Source organism: Balaenoptera physalus (genome assembly GCF_965194825.1).
Source record: "Balaenoptera physalus genome assembly, chromosome: 1".
Taxonomy (NCBI): domain Eukaryota; kingdom Metazoa; phylum Chordata; class Mammalia; order Artiodactyla; family Balaenopteridae; genus Balaenoptera; species Balaenoptera physalus.
Genome location: NC_138882.1, coordinates 56846811 through 56860721, shown reverse-complemented (window position 1 = coordinate 56860721; position 13911 = coordinate 56846811).

The window sequence follows — 13911 nt, the reverse complement described above, 5'->3', positions numbered from 1 at the left end:
CACTCCTATTTCTTTGGAGAAAATGAATAATAGATGATTCTAAGCTCAGTGACTGCTCTTCTCTCACTAGAAGAGGGATGGTGATGTGAAATCAACACAGAATGACTTGTCTCTTTCCCTTACCCTCTCTCACCCACTTAACCAATACACTTAACCAATGTATCTTAACCAGTACATTAAATGGAACACCTCAATCTGGTATCTTCTTTGCTGTATTTAAAGATGTAACCCCTCAAAAATCAAAATACTTTACTGATCATATCTCATTCATCCTGAACATGCAGCTGTGTGTTGGGAGTTTTAAGATCGGTTGTTCAATATTGGTTGAACCAGGTTCTTCCAGTGTATAAGCTACATCCTGGGAATCACTAGATACCTTCAGGGAGTCAATCTGTTAAATGGTACTCCATTGCTTCAAAGAGACCAGGGGTACCACAGGAAGAAACTAAGCTTTTGAGATCATGGACGTTGCGATGTCCCGATTTCCTGTCTCTCTGGAGCCAATGCTCTAGGATCGGACATGGCTGGCATCTCTGTACTCTTTTTTTTAAAGATTTCATGCATTTTTTTTCTCCTGTTGGATATGGGTTACTGTGAATTAAGGCAAAGAAGTTAAAATTTTAAATTCATTTTTACAGTTGGGAGATATGAGTTCTATGTAGATGAAGTGAATTTCCCAGACTAACTTCATAGAGTGGCTAACTCATCCTGGTTTGCCCTGGATTCTCCTGGTTATAAAAGCCAAAGTCCTAAACTAAAAGTCCTAAACTAAACCTAAACCCTTTCAGTCATCCTACCCCTTAAACAAGACCGCAAATTCCTCAACGGCAGAGATTGGTTTACCTGTCTTAGATATCCACCATCTTTCCCCTTCTTTTCCCTCATCACAATATCCAGTATAAACTTCAGCACGTATCTGCAGTCCAAAGGAATGTCACCTAAGATGCCAGAGCTAAAAGCAGCAAAGAAGATCACCCAGTTTCTAGTATTTGACTTTATTCCATTAATGTCCTGAATAGTGAAGGGACTGAGAGGGCCAGGAGAGGAAAAGTAATGAAGATGGAGGATGCAAACTCAGAATGCTATTTATGGTCTAGGAAGAATCGTTGATTGAGTTACTGGCTTTTCTCCAAGGGTCAAACAGCTCCAAATTTCCAGAGGAAGCCCCTGGAAAGGAACTTTTCTAGCAGAAATCATTATGTAAGTATCCTCAATGAGATCAAAGCAAGTGTCCATCCGGTGATGTCCTATTCCATCTCCTTTCACCCTTGGAGATCATCCCTATGATGAAATTTACGGGCTGTGATCAACCAAATACTTGTCACAATTTCATAGCTAAAGTACATTCACATGCTTGTTGTTATAGTAACCATCAATAATATTAATAAAACCGTGTCTGGTTGAACCAGATGAATGGGACATGTAAACACAGACAAGAATAGCCTTATCAGATGTCAACACAGAACAACTTAAGCATAACAGTCTGCATGCTGCTAATCATCTTCTATCCCACCCCAGCAGCTACATCTGTCTTTCTTGTGCTTGAAACGCCCATTGACTTCTGTGTAAGGGCTATATAAATGGGTACGCAGCAGAAAGGAGTCTTCTTTGACTTCTAAAATAAGACAAAGAGAAATAGTTTACCATGAGTTTAGTATTCCATGAAACTAGGGGTTCCCTGTATGATATTTGTACATGGTTCACCAATTATTGTCATCATAAATCACATTGTCTACAAAGCTTGTTCTTATTTTTTTTCAGTATCATTATAACTTTATTTTAATTAATTAATTTATTTTTGGCTGTGTTGGGTCTTCATTGCTGTGCTTGGGCTTTCTCTAGTTGCGGCAAGCGGGGCCACTCTTTATTGTGGTGCCCGGGCTTCCCATTGCGGTGGTATCTCTCGTTGCAGATCACCGGCTCTAGGTGCGTGGGCTTCAGTAGTTGTGGTGTGTGGGCTCTAGAGTGGAGGCTCAGTAGTTGTGGTGCATGGGCTTAGTTGCTCCATAGCATGTGGGATCTTCCCAGACCAGGTATCGAACCTGTGTCCCCAGCATTGACAAGCAGATTCTTTTTTTTTTTAATTTAATTTAATTTATTTTTTTATACAGCAGGTTCTTATTAGTCATCAATTTTATACACATCAGTATATACATGTCAATCCCAATCGCCCAATTCATCACACACCCACCACCACCCCCCCGCGGCTTTCCCCCCTTGGTGTCCATACGTTTGTTCTCTACATCTGAGTCTCAACTTCTGCCCTGCAAACCGGTTCACCTGTACAGTTTTTCTAGGTTCCACATATATGCCTTAATATAGGATATTTGTCTTTCTCTTTCTGACTTACTTCACTCTGTATGACAGTCTCTAGATCCATCCACGTCTCAACAAATGACCCAGTTTCGTTCCTTTTTATGGCCGAGTAATATTCCATTGTATATATGTACCACAACTTCTTTATCCATTTGTCTGTCGATGGGCATTTAGGTTGCTTCCATGACCTAGCTATTGTAAATAGTGCTGCAATGAACATTGGGGTGCATGTGTCTTTTTGAATTATGGTTTTCTCTGGGTATATGCTGGATCATATGGTAATTCTATTTTTAGATTTTTAAGGAACCTCCATACTGTTCTCCATACAGTGGCTGTATCAATTTACATTCCCACCAACAGTGCAAGAGGGTTCCCTTTTCTCCACACCCTCTCCAGCATTTGTTGTTTGTAGATTTTCTGATGATGCCCGTTCTAACCGGTGTGAGGTGATACCTCATTGTAGTTTTGATTTGCATTTCTCTAATAATTAGTGATGTTGAGCAGCTTTTCATGTGCTTCTTTTTTTTTTTTTAAACATCTTTATTGGAATATAATTGCTTTACAATGGTGTGTTAGTTTCTGCTTTATAACAAAGTGAATCAATTATACATATACATATCTTCCCATATCTCTGCCCTCTTGCATCTCCCTCCCTCCCACCCTCCCTATCCCACCACTCTAGGTGGTCACAAAGCACCGAGCTGATCTCCCTGTGCTATGTGGCTGCTTCCCACTAGCTATCTATTTTACATTTGGTAGTGTATATATGTCCATGCCACTCTCTCACCCTGTCACATCTTACCCCTCCCCCTCCCCATATCCTCAAGTCCATTCTCTAGTAGGTCTGTGTCTTTATTCCCATATTGCCACTAGGTTCTTCATGACCTTTTTTTTTTCCCTTAGATTCCATATATATGTGTTAGCATACTGTATTTGTTTTTCTCTTTTTGACTTACTTCACTCTGTATGACAGACTCTAACTCCATCCACCTCACTACAAATACCTCCATTTCATTTCTTTTCATGGCTGAGTAATATTCCATTGTATATATGTGCCACATTTTCTTTATCCATTCATCCGATGATGGACACTTAGGTTGCTTCCATGTCCTGGCTATTGTAAATAGAGCTGCAATGAACATTTTGGTACATGACTCTTTTTGAATGATGGTTTTCTCAGGGTATATGCCCAGTAGTGGGATTGCTGGGTCGTATGGTAGTTCTATTTTTAGTTTTCTAAGGAACCTCCATACTGTTCTCCATAGTGGCTGTATCAATTTACATTCCCACCAACAGTGCAAGAGTGTTCCCTTTTCTCCACACCCTCTCCAGCATTGATTGTTTCTAGATTTTTTGATGATGGCCATTCTGACCAGTGTGAGATGATATCTCATTGTAGTTTTGATTTGCATTTCTCTAATATTTAGTGATGTTGACCATCTTTTCATGTGCTTCTTGGCCCTCTGTATGTCTTCTATGGAGAAATGTCTATTTAGGTCTCCTACCCATTTTGGGATTGGGTTGTTTATTTTTTTAATATTGAGCTGCATGAGCTGTTTATATATTTTGGAGATTAATCCTTTGTCCGTTGATTCATTTGCAAATATTTTCTCCCATTCTGAGGGTTGTCATTTCGTCTTTTTTATGGTTTCCTTTGCTGTGCAAAAGCTTTGAGGTTTCATTAGGTCCCATTTGTTTATTTTTGGTTTTATTTCCATTACTCTAGGAGGTGGATCAGAAAATATCTTGCTGTGATTTATGTCAAAGAGTGTTCTTCCTATGTTTTCCTCTAGGAGCTTTATAGTGTCTGGTCTTACATTTAGGTCTCGAATCCATTTTGAGTTTATTTTTGTGTATGGTGTTAGGGAGTGTTCTAATTTCATTCTTTTACATGTAACTGTCTAGTTTTCCCAGCACCACTTATTGAAGAGACTGTCTTTTCTCCATTGTATATCCTTGCCTCGTTTGTCATAGATTAGTTGAATATAGGTGCATGGGTTTACCTCTGGGCTTTGTATCTTATTCCATTGATCTATGTTTCTGTTTTTGTGCCAGTACCATTTGTCTTCATTACTGTAGCTTTGTAGTATAGTCTGAAGTCTGGGAGTCTGATTCCTCCCACTCCATTATTTTCCCTCAAGACTGCTTTGGCTATTCGGGGTCTTTTGTATCTCCACACAGATTTTAAGATTTTTTTGTTCTAGTTCCGTAAAAAATGCCATTGGTAATTTGATAGGGATTGCATTGAGTCTGTAGATTGCTTTGGGTAGTATAGTCATTTTCACAATATTGATTCTTCCAATCGAAGAGCATGGTATATCTCTCCATCTGTTGGTATCATCTTTAATTTCTTTCATCAGTGTCTTATAGTCTTCTGCATACAGGTCTTTTGTCTCCCTAGGTAGGTTTATTTCTAGGTATTTTATTCTTTTTGTTCCAGTGGTAAATGGGAGTGTTTCCTTAATTTCTCTTTCAGATTTTTCATCATTAGTGTATAGGAATGCATGAGATTTCTGTGCATTAATTTTGTATCCTGCAACTTTACCAAATTCATTGATTAGCTCTAGTAGTTTTCTGGTGGCATCTTTAGGATTCTTTATGTATAGTATCATGTCATGTGCAAACAGTGACAGTTTTACTTCTTCTTTTCCAATTTGTATTCCTTTTATTTCTTTTTCTTCTCTGATTGCCGTTGCTAGCACTTCCAAAACTATGTTGAATAATAGGGGTGAGAGTGGACATCCTTGTCTTGTTCCTGATCTTAGAGGAAATGCTTTCAGTTTTTCACGGTTGAGAATGATGTTTGCTGTGGGTTTGTCATATATGGCCTTTATTATGTTGAGGTAGGTTCCCTCTGTGCCCTCTTTCTGGAGAGTTTTTATCATAAATGGGTGTTGGATTTTGTCAAAACCTTTTTCTGCATCTATTGAGATGATCATATGGTTTTTATTCTTCAATTTGTGAATATGGTGTATCACATTGATTGATTTGCGTATATTGAAGAATCCTTGCATCTCTGGGATAAATCCCACTTGATCATGGTGTATGATCCTTTTAATGTGTTGTTGGATTCTCTTTGCTAGTATTTTGTTGAGGATTTTTACATCATATTCATCAGTGATATTGGTCTGTAATTTTCTTTTTTGTAGTATCTTTGTCTGGTTTTGGTATCAGGGTGATGGTGACCTCATAGAATGAGTTTGGGAGTGTTCCTCACTCTGCAATTTTTTGGAAGACTTTGAGAAGGATGGGTGTTAGATCTTCTCTAAATGTTTGATAGAATTCACCTGTGAAGCCATCTGGTCCTGGAGTTTTGTTTGTTGGAAGATTTTTAATCACAGTTTCAATTTCATTACTTGTGATTGGTCTGTTCATATTTTCTCTTTCTTCCTGGTTCAGACTTGGAAAGTTATACCTCTCTAAGAATTTGTCCATTTCTTCCAGGATGTCCATTTTATTGTCATAGAGTTGCTTGTAGTAGTCTCTTAGGATGCTTTTTATTACTGCCGTGTCTGTTGTAACTTCTCCTTTTTCATTTCTAATTTTATGGACTTGAGTCCTCTCCCTCTTTTTCTTGATGAGTCTGGCTAATGCTTTATCAATTTTGTTTATCTTCTCAAAGAACCAGCCTTTAGTTGTATTGATCTTTGCTATCGTTGCCTTCATTTCTTTTTCATTTATTTCTGATCTGATCTTTATGATTTCTTTCCTTCTGCTAACTTTGGGGTTTTTTTGTTCTTCTTTTTCTAATTGCTTTAGGTGTAAGGTTAGATTTTTTACTTGAGATTTTTCTTGTTTCTTGAGGTAGGCTTCTATAGCTATAAACCTCTGTCTTAGAACTGCTTTTGCTGCATCCCATAGGTTTTGGATCATCGTGTTTTCATTGTCATTTGTCTCTAGGTATTTTTTGATTTCCTCTTTGATTTCTTCAGTAATCTCTTGGTTATTTAGTAATGTATTGTTTAGCCTCCATGTATTTGTGGTTTTTACATTTTTTCCCCTGTAATTCATTTCTAATCCCATAGCGTTGTGGTCAGAAAAGATGCTTGATATGATTTCAATTTTCTTAAATTTACTGAGGCTTCATTTGTGACCCATGATGTGGTCTATCCTGGAGAATGTTCCGTGCGCACTTGAGAAGAAAGTGTAATCTGCTGTTTTTGGATGGAATGCCCTATAAATATCAATTAAATCTATCTGGTCTATTGTGTCATTTAAAGCTTCTGTTTCCTTATTTATTTTCATTTTGGATGATCTGTCCATTGGTGTAAGTGAGGTGTTAAAGTCCCCCACTATTATTGTGTTACTGTTGATTTCCTCTTTTATAGCTGTTAGCAGTTGCCTCATGTATTGAGGTGCTCCTATGTTGGGAACATATATATTTATAATTGTTATATCTTCTTCTTGGATTGATCCCTTGATCATTATGTAGTGTCCTTCCTTGTGTCTTGTAACATTCTTTATTTTAAAGTCTATTTTATCTGATATGAGTATAGCTACTCCAGCTTTCTTTTGATTTCCATTTACATGGAATATCTTTTTCTATCCCCTCACTTTCAGTCTGTATGTGTCCCTAGGTCTGAAGTGGGTCTCTTGTAGACAGCATATATATGGTTCTTGTTTTTGTATCCATTCAGCAAGCCTGTGTCTTTTGGTTGGAGCATTTAATCCATTCACGTTTAAGGTAATTATCGATATGTATGTTCCTATGACCATTTTCTTAATTGTTTTGGGTTTGTTTTCGTAGGTCCTTTTCTTCTCTTGTGTTTCCCACTTAGAGAAGTTCCTTTAGCATTTGTTGTAGAGCTGGTTTGGTGATGGTGAATTCTCTTAGCTTTTGTTTGTCTGTAAAGCTTTTGATTTCTCCATCGAATCTGAATGAGATCCTTGCCGGGTAGAGTAATCTTGGTTGTAGGTTCTTCCCTTTCATCACTTTAAGTATATCATGCCACTCCCTTCTGTCTTGTAGAGTTTCTGCTGAGAAATCAGCTGTTAACCTTATGGGAGTTCCCTTGTATGTTGTCATTCTTCCATTGCTGCTTTCAATAATTTTTCTTTGTCTTTAATTTTTTCCAATTTGATTACTATGTGTCTTGCCGTGTTTTTCCTTGGGTTCATCCTGTATGGGACTCGCTGCGCTTCCTGGACTTTGGTGGCTATTTCCTTTCCCATGTTATGGAAGTTTTCGACTATAACCTCTTCAAATATTTTCTCAAGTCCTTTCTCTGTTTCTTCTCCTTCTGCGACCCCTATAATGCGAATGTTGTTGTGTTTAATGTTGTCCCAGAGGTCTCTTAGGCTGTCTTCATTTCTTTCCATTCTTTTTTCTGTTCCGCAGCAGTGAATTCCACCATTCTGTCTTCGAGGGCACTTATTCGTTCTTCTGCCTCAGTTATTCTGCTATTGATTCCTTCTAGTGTAGTTTTAATTTCAGTTATTGTATTGTTCATCTCTGTTTGTTTGTTCTTTAATTCTTCTAGGTCTTTGTTAAACATTTCTTGCATCTTCTCGATCTTTGCCTCCATTCTTTTTCCAAGGTCCTGGATCACCGTCACTATCATTATTCTGAATTCTTTTTCTGGAAGGTTGCCTATCTGCATTTCATTTAGTTGTTTTTCTGAGGTTTTATCTTGTTCCTTCATCTGGTACATAGCCCTCTGCCTTTTCATCTTTTCTATCTTTCTGTGAATGTGGTTTCTGTTCCCCAGGCTGCAGGATTGTAGTTCTTCTTGATTCTGCTCGACAGGCAGATTCTTAACCACTGCGCCACCAGGGAAGTCCCAAAGCTGGTTCTTATTAAGTAGTCACTTTGCACATGTAAGTTACTGAAATAGTGGTTCATTTTAGCTGGAGGTTCAATAGACAATAGTCTGGTGACCAGTGCATTTACTTAGATTCTTGTTTTGTAAAATGGTATAATCAAACCTTATAGGCAGTTGTGATAACCTAATGAGATAACGTAAGCTAAGCTTGTAGCACAGTGATAGCATATAAGTGCTTAGCAAATGAAATATCATGGGAGGCTGTCTAACATAGCAGTCATGGACTTTGAAGTTAGTTCAAATTTCAGCTTTTTCACTTTCCAGCTGTGCATCTTTGCGCAAGTTTTGTAAATCTCCCTCAGCCTTAGATGAGTTTTTCATCTACTGAATGGAGAACTTAATAGTACCCACATTATAGGTTGTTATGAGAATTAAGTGATGTTATGTACCAAAGGTGTTTACTTCATTGCTTGAGACTTGGCCAGGACACAGTAAATAGTAACTGTTGCTGATATTACTCGTAATAGTGGTATTAGAACTGTGAGTTGCTCAGTGATGTGACAGAACAGGGTTGTAACAAAGACTTGGAGAAAACAACTTTTGGTAGTGGTGGGGGAGATGGGGTGTGATTGTGCAGCTAATGATTGTAGCTTTTCTCTGTCCCAGTTTACCTTTCACTACTCTTTGAATTTCTATCTCTAACTTTTAAATTTCACTTTTAAAATTCTAGGTATAAATTAGTGCTATAAATAATCAGATTATATTCTCTATTGCTTCTAGACTTAAAGCCCATTTCTGACCTATTTCTACGTTTTTTTTTCTCCCACCTCTTTGTACTGTCAGTCCTCACCTTTGCTAGTTCACTTCTTATTTTTGTAATCTATGAGACCAGCATTTTGGTAATATATAGTCTTTATCAGTCAGAAGACTTTAATATCAGGGATAGGAATAAGAAGCTTGTTTCCTAACATCATCCAACCATGATGTTTCTGGTCTCAGAGAGATCGTTAGCCCTTAATAATCCTCTTTCCAACATATTTTTTGTTCAATCATAACAGGATACCAATTTTTAAGAGGATTTATTGGAGCAGTCATGCCATGTAGAGCACTAACATTTTAGAGATTTTCCTTCAATCAAAGAGGAGCATTTGTTTGCTAGTATGACACCTGCTTTCCTCCTTTTCTTTTTATGTCAACAAATGGATTCAATCAATTGATTGTTTTCTCAGCACTCTGCTCAACAGCTAGCTTAATGGATTAAACAAAAACCCTAACAAACAAAGTAATTCTAGTAACAGAACTTCCTGGTTGTTTTAGAGTCACAGTAGGTACAGCCCTAGACTGTGTTTGAGGTGATAGGGACATGGGGCCTGTAGTTAATCTTTTATTGCTCTCAGAAGTCTTTGTTTACTTCAAGTGTTTCATCTTCCCAACTAGAGGGGGATTTCCTTTTCAAAGAAACTTTTTACTGGCTTACTTCCTTTTCTCTAAGAACTGATCTCTACTCACAGGACCGAAACCCTATGGCTATAACTGTACCAAACAACTTTGTTGTCTCCACAGCCATAGCTGTTTGTACCAATGGTAGGCACCCAAGGCAATTTGGGCCAATCATAATCTTTCTCTTGGGAATTTGGGAATCAGATACTGGGACCTATTAGTTGGTGGTGCCAGAGCAATAGGTACAGGGCTGCAGGGCTGGGCCATTGTAATAGTTATTTATTGCTGTATAACAAATCACCCAAAAGTTAACATTTTTAAACAAGAAACATTGATTATCTAGGTGCATATCTAAGGAATGGCTTAGATATGTACCTCTACCTTATTACCTCTCACAAGGCTGCAATCCAAGTTCTATATACGTTGATTGGACAGGACTGTGGTATTATCTGAAGGGTTGGCTGAGGTATGCTCTGTTTCTCTTCTCACTCCCATGGTTTTTGGTAGGAGTCAGTTCCTCATGGGCTGTTGGACAGGCGGTCTCAGTTCCTTGCCGGTTGTTGGTTAGGAGCGTCCCTAAGTTCCTTGCTTTATGGGGCTCTCCACAGGGAAGCTGGCTTTGATCAGAGAACAAGAGCATGAAAGAGGGAGAATGCACAAAATAGAAGCTACAGTCTCTTTGTAACCTAATCTTGGAAGTGGTATTTCATAACTTTTGCCATATTCTGTCCATTAAAAGGAAGTGACTAGGTCCGTTCCACACCAAAGGGTAGATGATTACACAAGGATGTAATTATCAGGAAGCAGGTATTGCAGGTCATCTTAGAGGATGCCTACCACAGTCTACCCTCTGACCCCCAATGATTCAAAATACAGTCACCCCTTCCCAGAAGTATGGCATTACGGCATCAGTTCAAAGTCTAGAACCTCATTATCTAAATCAGTTCCGGGTTTGGATGAGGCACCTTAGTTCCTTAAGTACAGCTCCTTGAGTTTGGTTCCTCTCAATCTGTAGACATGTAAGACTAAAGAGATAAATTATCTGCCCTCATTACACATAATACACAATTATGGGACAGGCATAGATTAACCAGTCCATTCCTGTTCAAAAAGACATGGGGAAATAGAAGCCACAAAGGAGTCACTAGTTTATAGCAATTCTGAAATCTGGACAAGCAAATGTTGGAATTCCTTGACTATATGTCTCAAGGCCTGAGTATAGTACTCCATGGTTCTTTTTTCTGGATATCTTGGATGCAACCTGTGAATCATCCTTCTTTTTATATAAAAGGTAACATTTTTCAGCTGAGTAGTTTTCTCAGCCTGCTTCCTACTAGTTAAATTTGGGGGGGTTGAACTCCCTCTTTTCTTTTTGTACTGCCTCTGTCCCTTTTAGTCTAAGATGGCAGTCTGCTGATATAATTCTCTCAGAAATATTGTGGGCTTCCTATGAATGTCATTGGAGTTAGAATTGCCATTAGATAAAGTCCATACTCATAAATATCTTTGGGAAAAGCCTTTCTTCACATTGAGCCTCTGCTGAAGTGAATGAGGGACAATATATGTAAGCTCCTTAGAAGAACTTTTGTTTGAGAAACTCTTTACAAAAGTCGTTGTAAAGGCACTTCTGTGTGATTGAATAATACTATTAGGCATCCCCTATTTTTTTCTGAGGTCTGAATAAAAAGTTTTACAGTCATACTCTGAACTTCATCTTTCAACCATGTTCTCCTAGCAGTGCTCTTTATTTGCTCCTTACTTGGAAACCGTTTTTTTAAATTTTAGAATTGTTTGCCATTTGAAGTGGCTTCAAATTTAAAAAATTATTAATTCCTGGTCTCTTTTTGTTTAATAGTCCTTTTATTTATTTCTTTTCTCTCACATCTGTAAGAGGAAACCAGGTGGTGCTTTCAGCATTCTACTTGGAAATCTACTTAACCAGATCATACACTTTATTAGGAACATTTTCTTCTTTCCACATAACTACAGATGACAGTGTTGCTAAGCTTTTTGCCCTTGTGTAATAAAGATCTCCTTTTTTCAGTTTTCAATAACATGCCCCTAAATTTTTTTGAGCCCTCACTGGCAGCATCCCCAAAGTCCAGATTTTGACTAAAAATGTGTTCAAGGCAATTTAGGCTTTCTCTAAACATGCTCCTTATAACCCTTTTGGCCTCCATCCATCTCCTGGTCCTAAAGCCACTCCCATATTTTTGGGTATTTGTTATGGTACCAAAATCTGTATTACGTATCTATACGTAAACATTTTCCCCCCAATTTAATGACTTTTAACAATAAACATTTATTAACTCAGTTTTTTGGGTCAGGAATCTCCATGCAAGTTGTTTAGATGCCTCTGCCTCAAGATCTCTCACAAGGTTTCCACCAGGGTTTTGGCTGGGGCTGCAGTCTCATCTGAAAGCTCACCTGAGGTTGAATCCATTTCCAACCACTGTCACTCATGTGGTTGTTGACAGGATTCCATTCCTCATGAGCTGTTGGACAGAGGGTCTCATTTTCTTATTGGCTGTTATTTGGAAGACTCCCTCAGTTCCTTTCTGTGTGGGACTCTTCATGGATCAGACTGTAAAATAGCAGCTGGTTTCACTCAGAATGAATGAAGAGTGAAAGTGTGCAGGATATCTCTTTAACCTAATCTTGGAAGTGACATATTATTATTTCTGTTGTATTCTATACTAGGACTTACAGGGTCCAGTCCACACTCAGGTCTAAGGGATTACACGAGGGTGTCAATATGAAGATGTGGAGATCACTGAGGTCATTTTGGAGGCCACCTATCACAGGCAACCATCTTATGCTATAAGCAGGGAGAGAGAAGAAACAAAATGTACAAGAAATGTAGAGATAAGGACCACATTCTGCCTTGACTCTAATACCTTTCCAGTTCCTAACTATAGTCTTCAAAATGAGGACCAACTGCATTACTTGCTCTTGGCTTCCATAATATACCCCTATGATCTATGCAATAATTTCTCATTTTTTTCCTTAAGATAGCTTGAGTGACTTCTGTTACTTGCCACTGAAAAAGCCTTGACTAAGGCAGGATTGTACTTCATCAGCACAGGTGTAGACCCATATTAGATTTTCAAATCACACTTGCACTAATTAAACAAAATGTCGATCTTTTCTAGAATGTTCCCTGTGGGACTCTGGTGTCATCTTAAACACAAACCATCACCAGCAAGAATATCTCCTATTTCAGTGTTTGGTGTCAACCATAATTTCTAAGGGATAGGATTTCAGACAGACTGAGGGGTTAGACCAGGGCTTGGTGGTGTGAGTTGTTTATCATATCTGTTTTTATTAAGTTTTACAATATTTGTGTGAGGAGCAGATTCACTGCCATAGGCCCTTGCATTCCACACATAGATAATAGTGCTGAGGGGAGATGCTAAGACTATAATAACTGGGAAAGGGGAATTGAAAGTTGCCCACAATACATTCCTTGCTCCAAATAATCTGAGGCAGGGGCCTTTATCATTAGTCTTAGCATGGTCCAGTGTGTTTTAGAGTTTCATTCTTTCAGCTTTTCACCACTAACCCCTTGCAAAGGGCTTGGCTCTGTGGTAATGTGGACTGACTGTGAAGTGTTCAAAATGTCATGTTTTGGCAAAATGTGGAAATTCCTTTGAGGACGACTGTGGCTCATTGTCAGAGATAATCCTTTTAGGAATTCCATGTCTGGCAAATGTGGCCTTCAATTTGTGGACTCTTGTGGTAAATTGGTATTGTTAAGGCTTTCCAATCCTGAGATTTTTATTGTAGTTATCCTCTCTAATGATATATTCTCTGTTACTTTTTCTTCCAGATAAACATGTCGGTGCCAATGTTCTGTTGTGGTCTGGTTGTTGAAGCTTGGGATATCATTAATGTTTTAAAAATATATCTACGTGTATACTATACACCTTTCAAGTGGGATTGGACATTTGCTGATGAGTCAGCTTATTTACTAATGAAACTACAGGACTGAACGAGTAGGCTGCTGATGGCATTTCATATGCTTACTGGGACCATGACAGAGTTTGAAAACGTCAAGAGACCATAGAGATTGTCCAGTTCACAACCCTCAGTTCAGAGTCAGCCTTAACTGATCCAGGGCTTGAAACCAGGGTTCTTGACTCTTTCCTTTTACCATGCTATTTTTAAATCAATCAAGTCTCATTATTAAACAGCTTTATACAGCCAAGAGAAATGGCGCTTAACATTCCAATGAACATCTTATGTCATTATCTCTTTATTTCTACTATTAGTCTACTTTTAGAAAACTTCCAAAGATAGTAAACTCACATTTACCTAGAAGCCAAATGTAACTTAACATTCCTAAATTTTCTAGACTCTGCAATCTTTGAATTTCTTTGACATTGAATGGCAA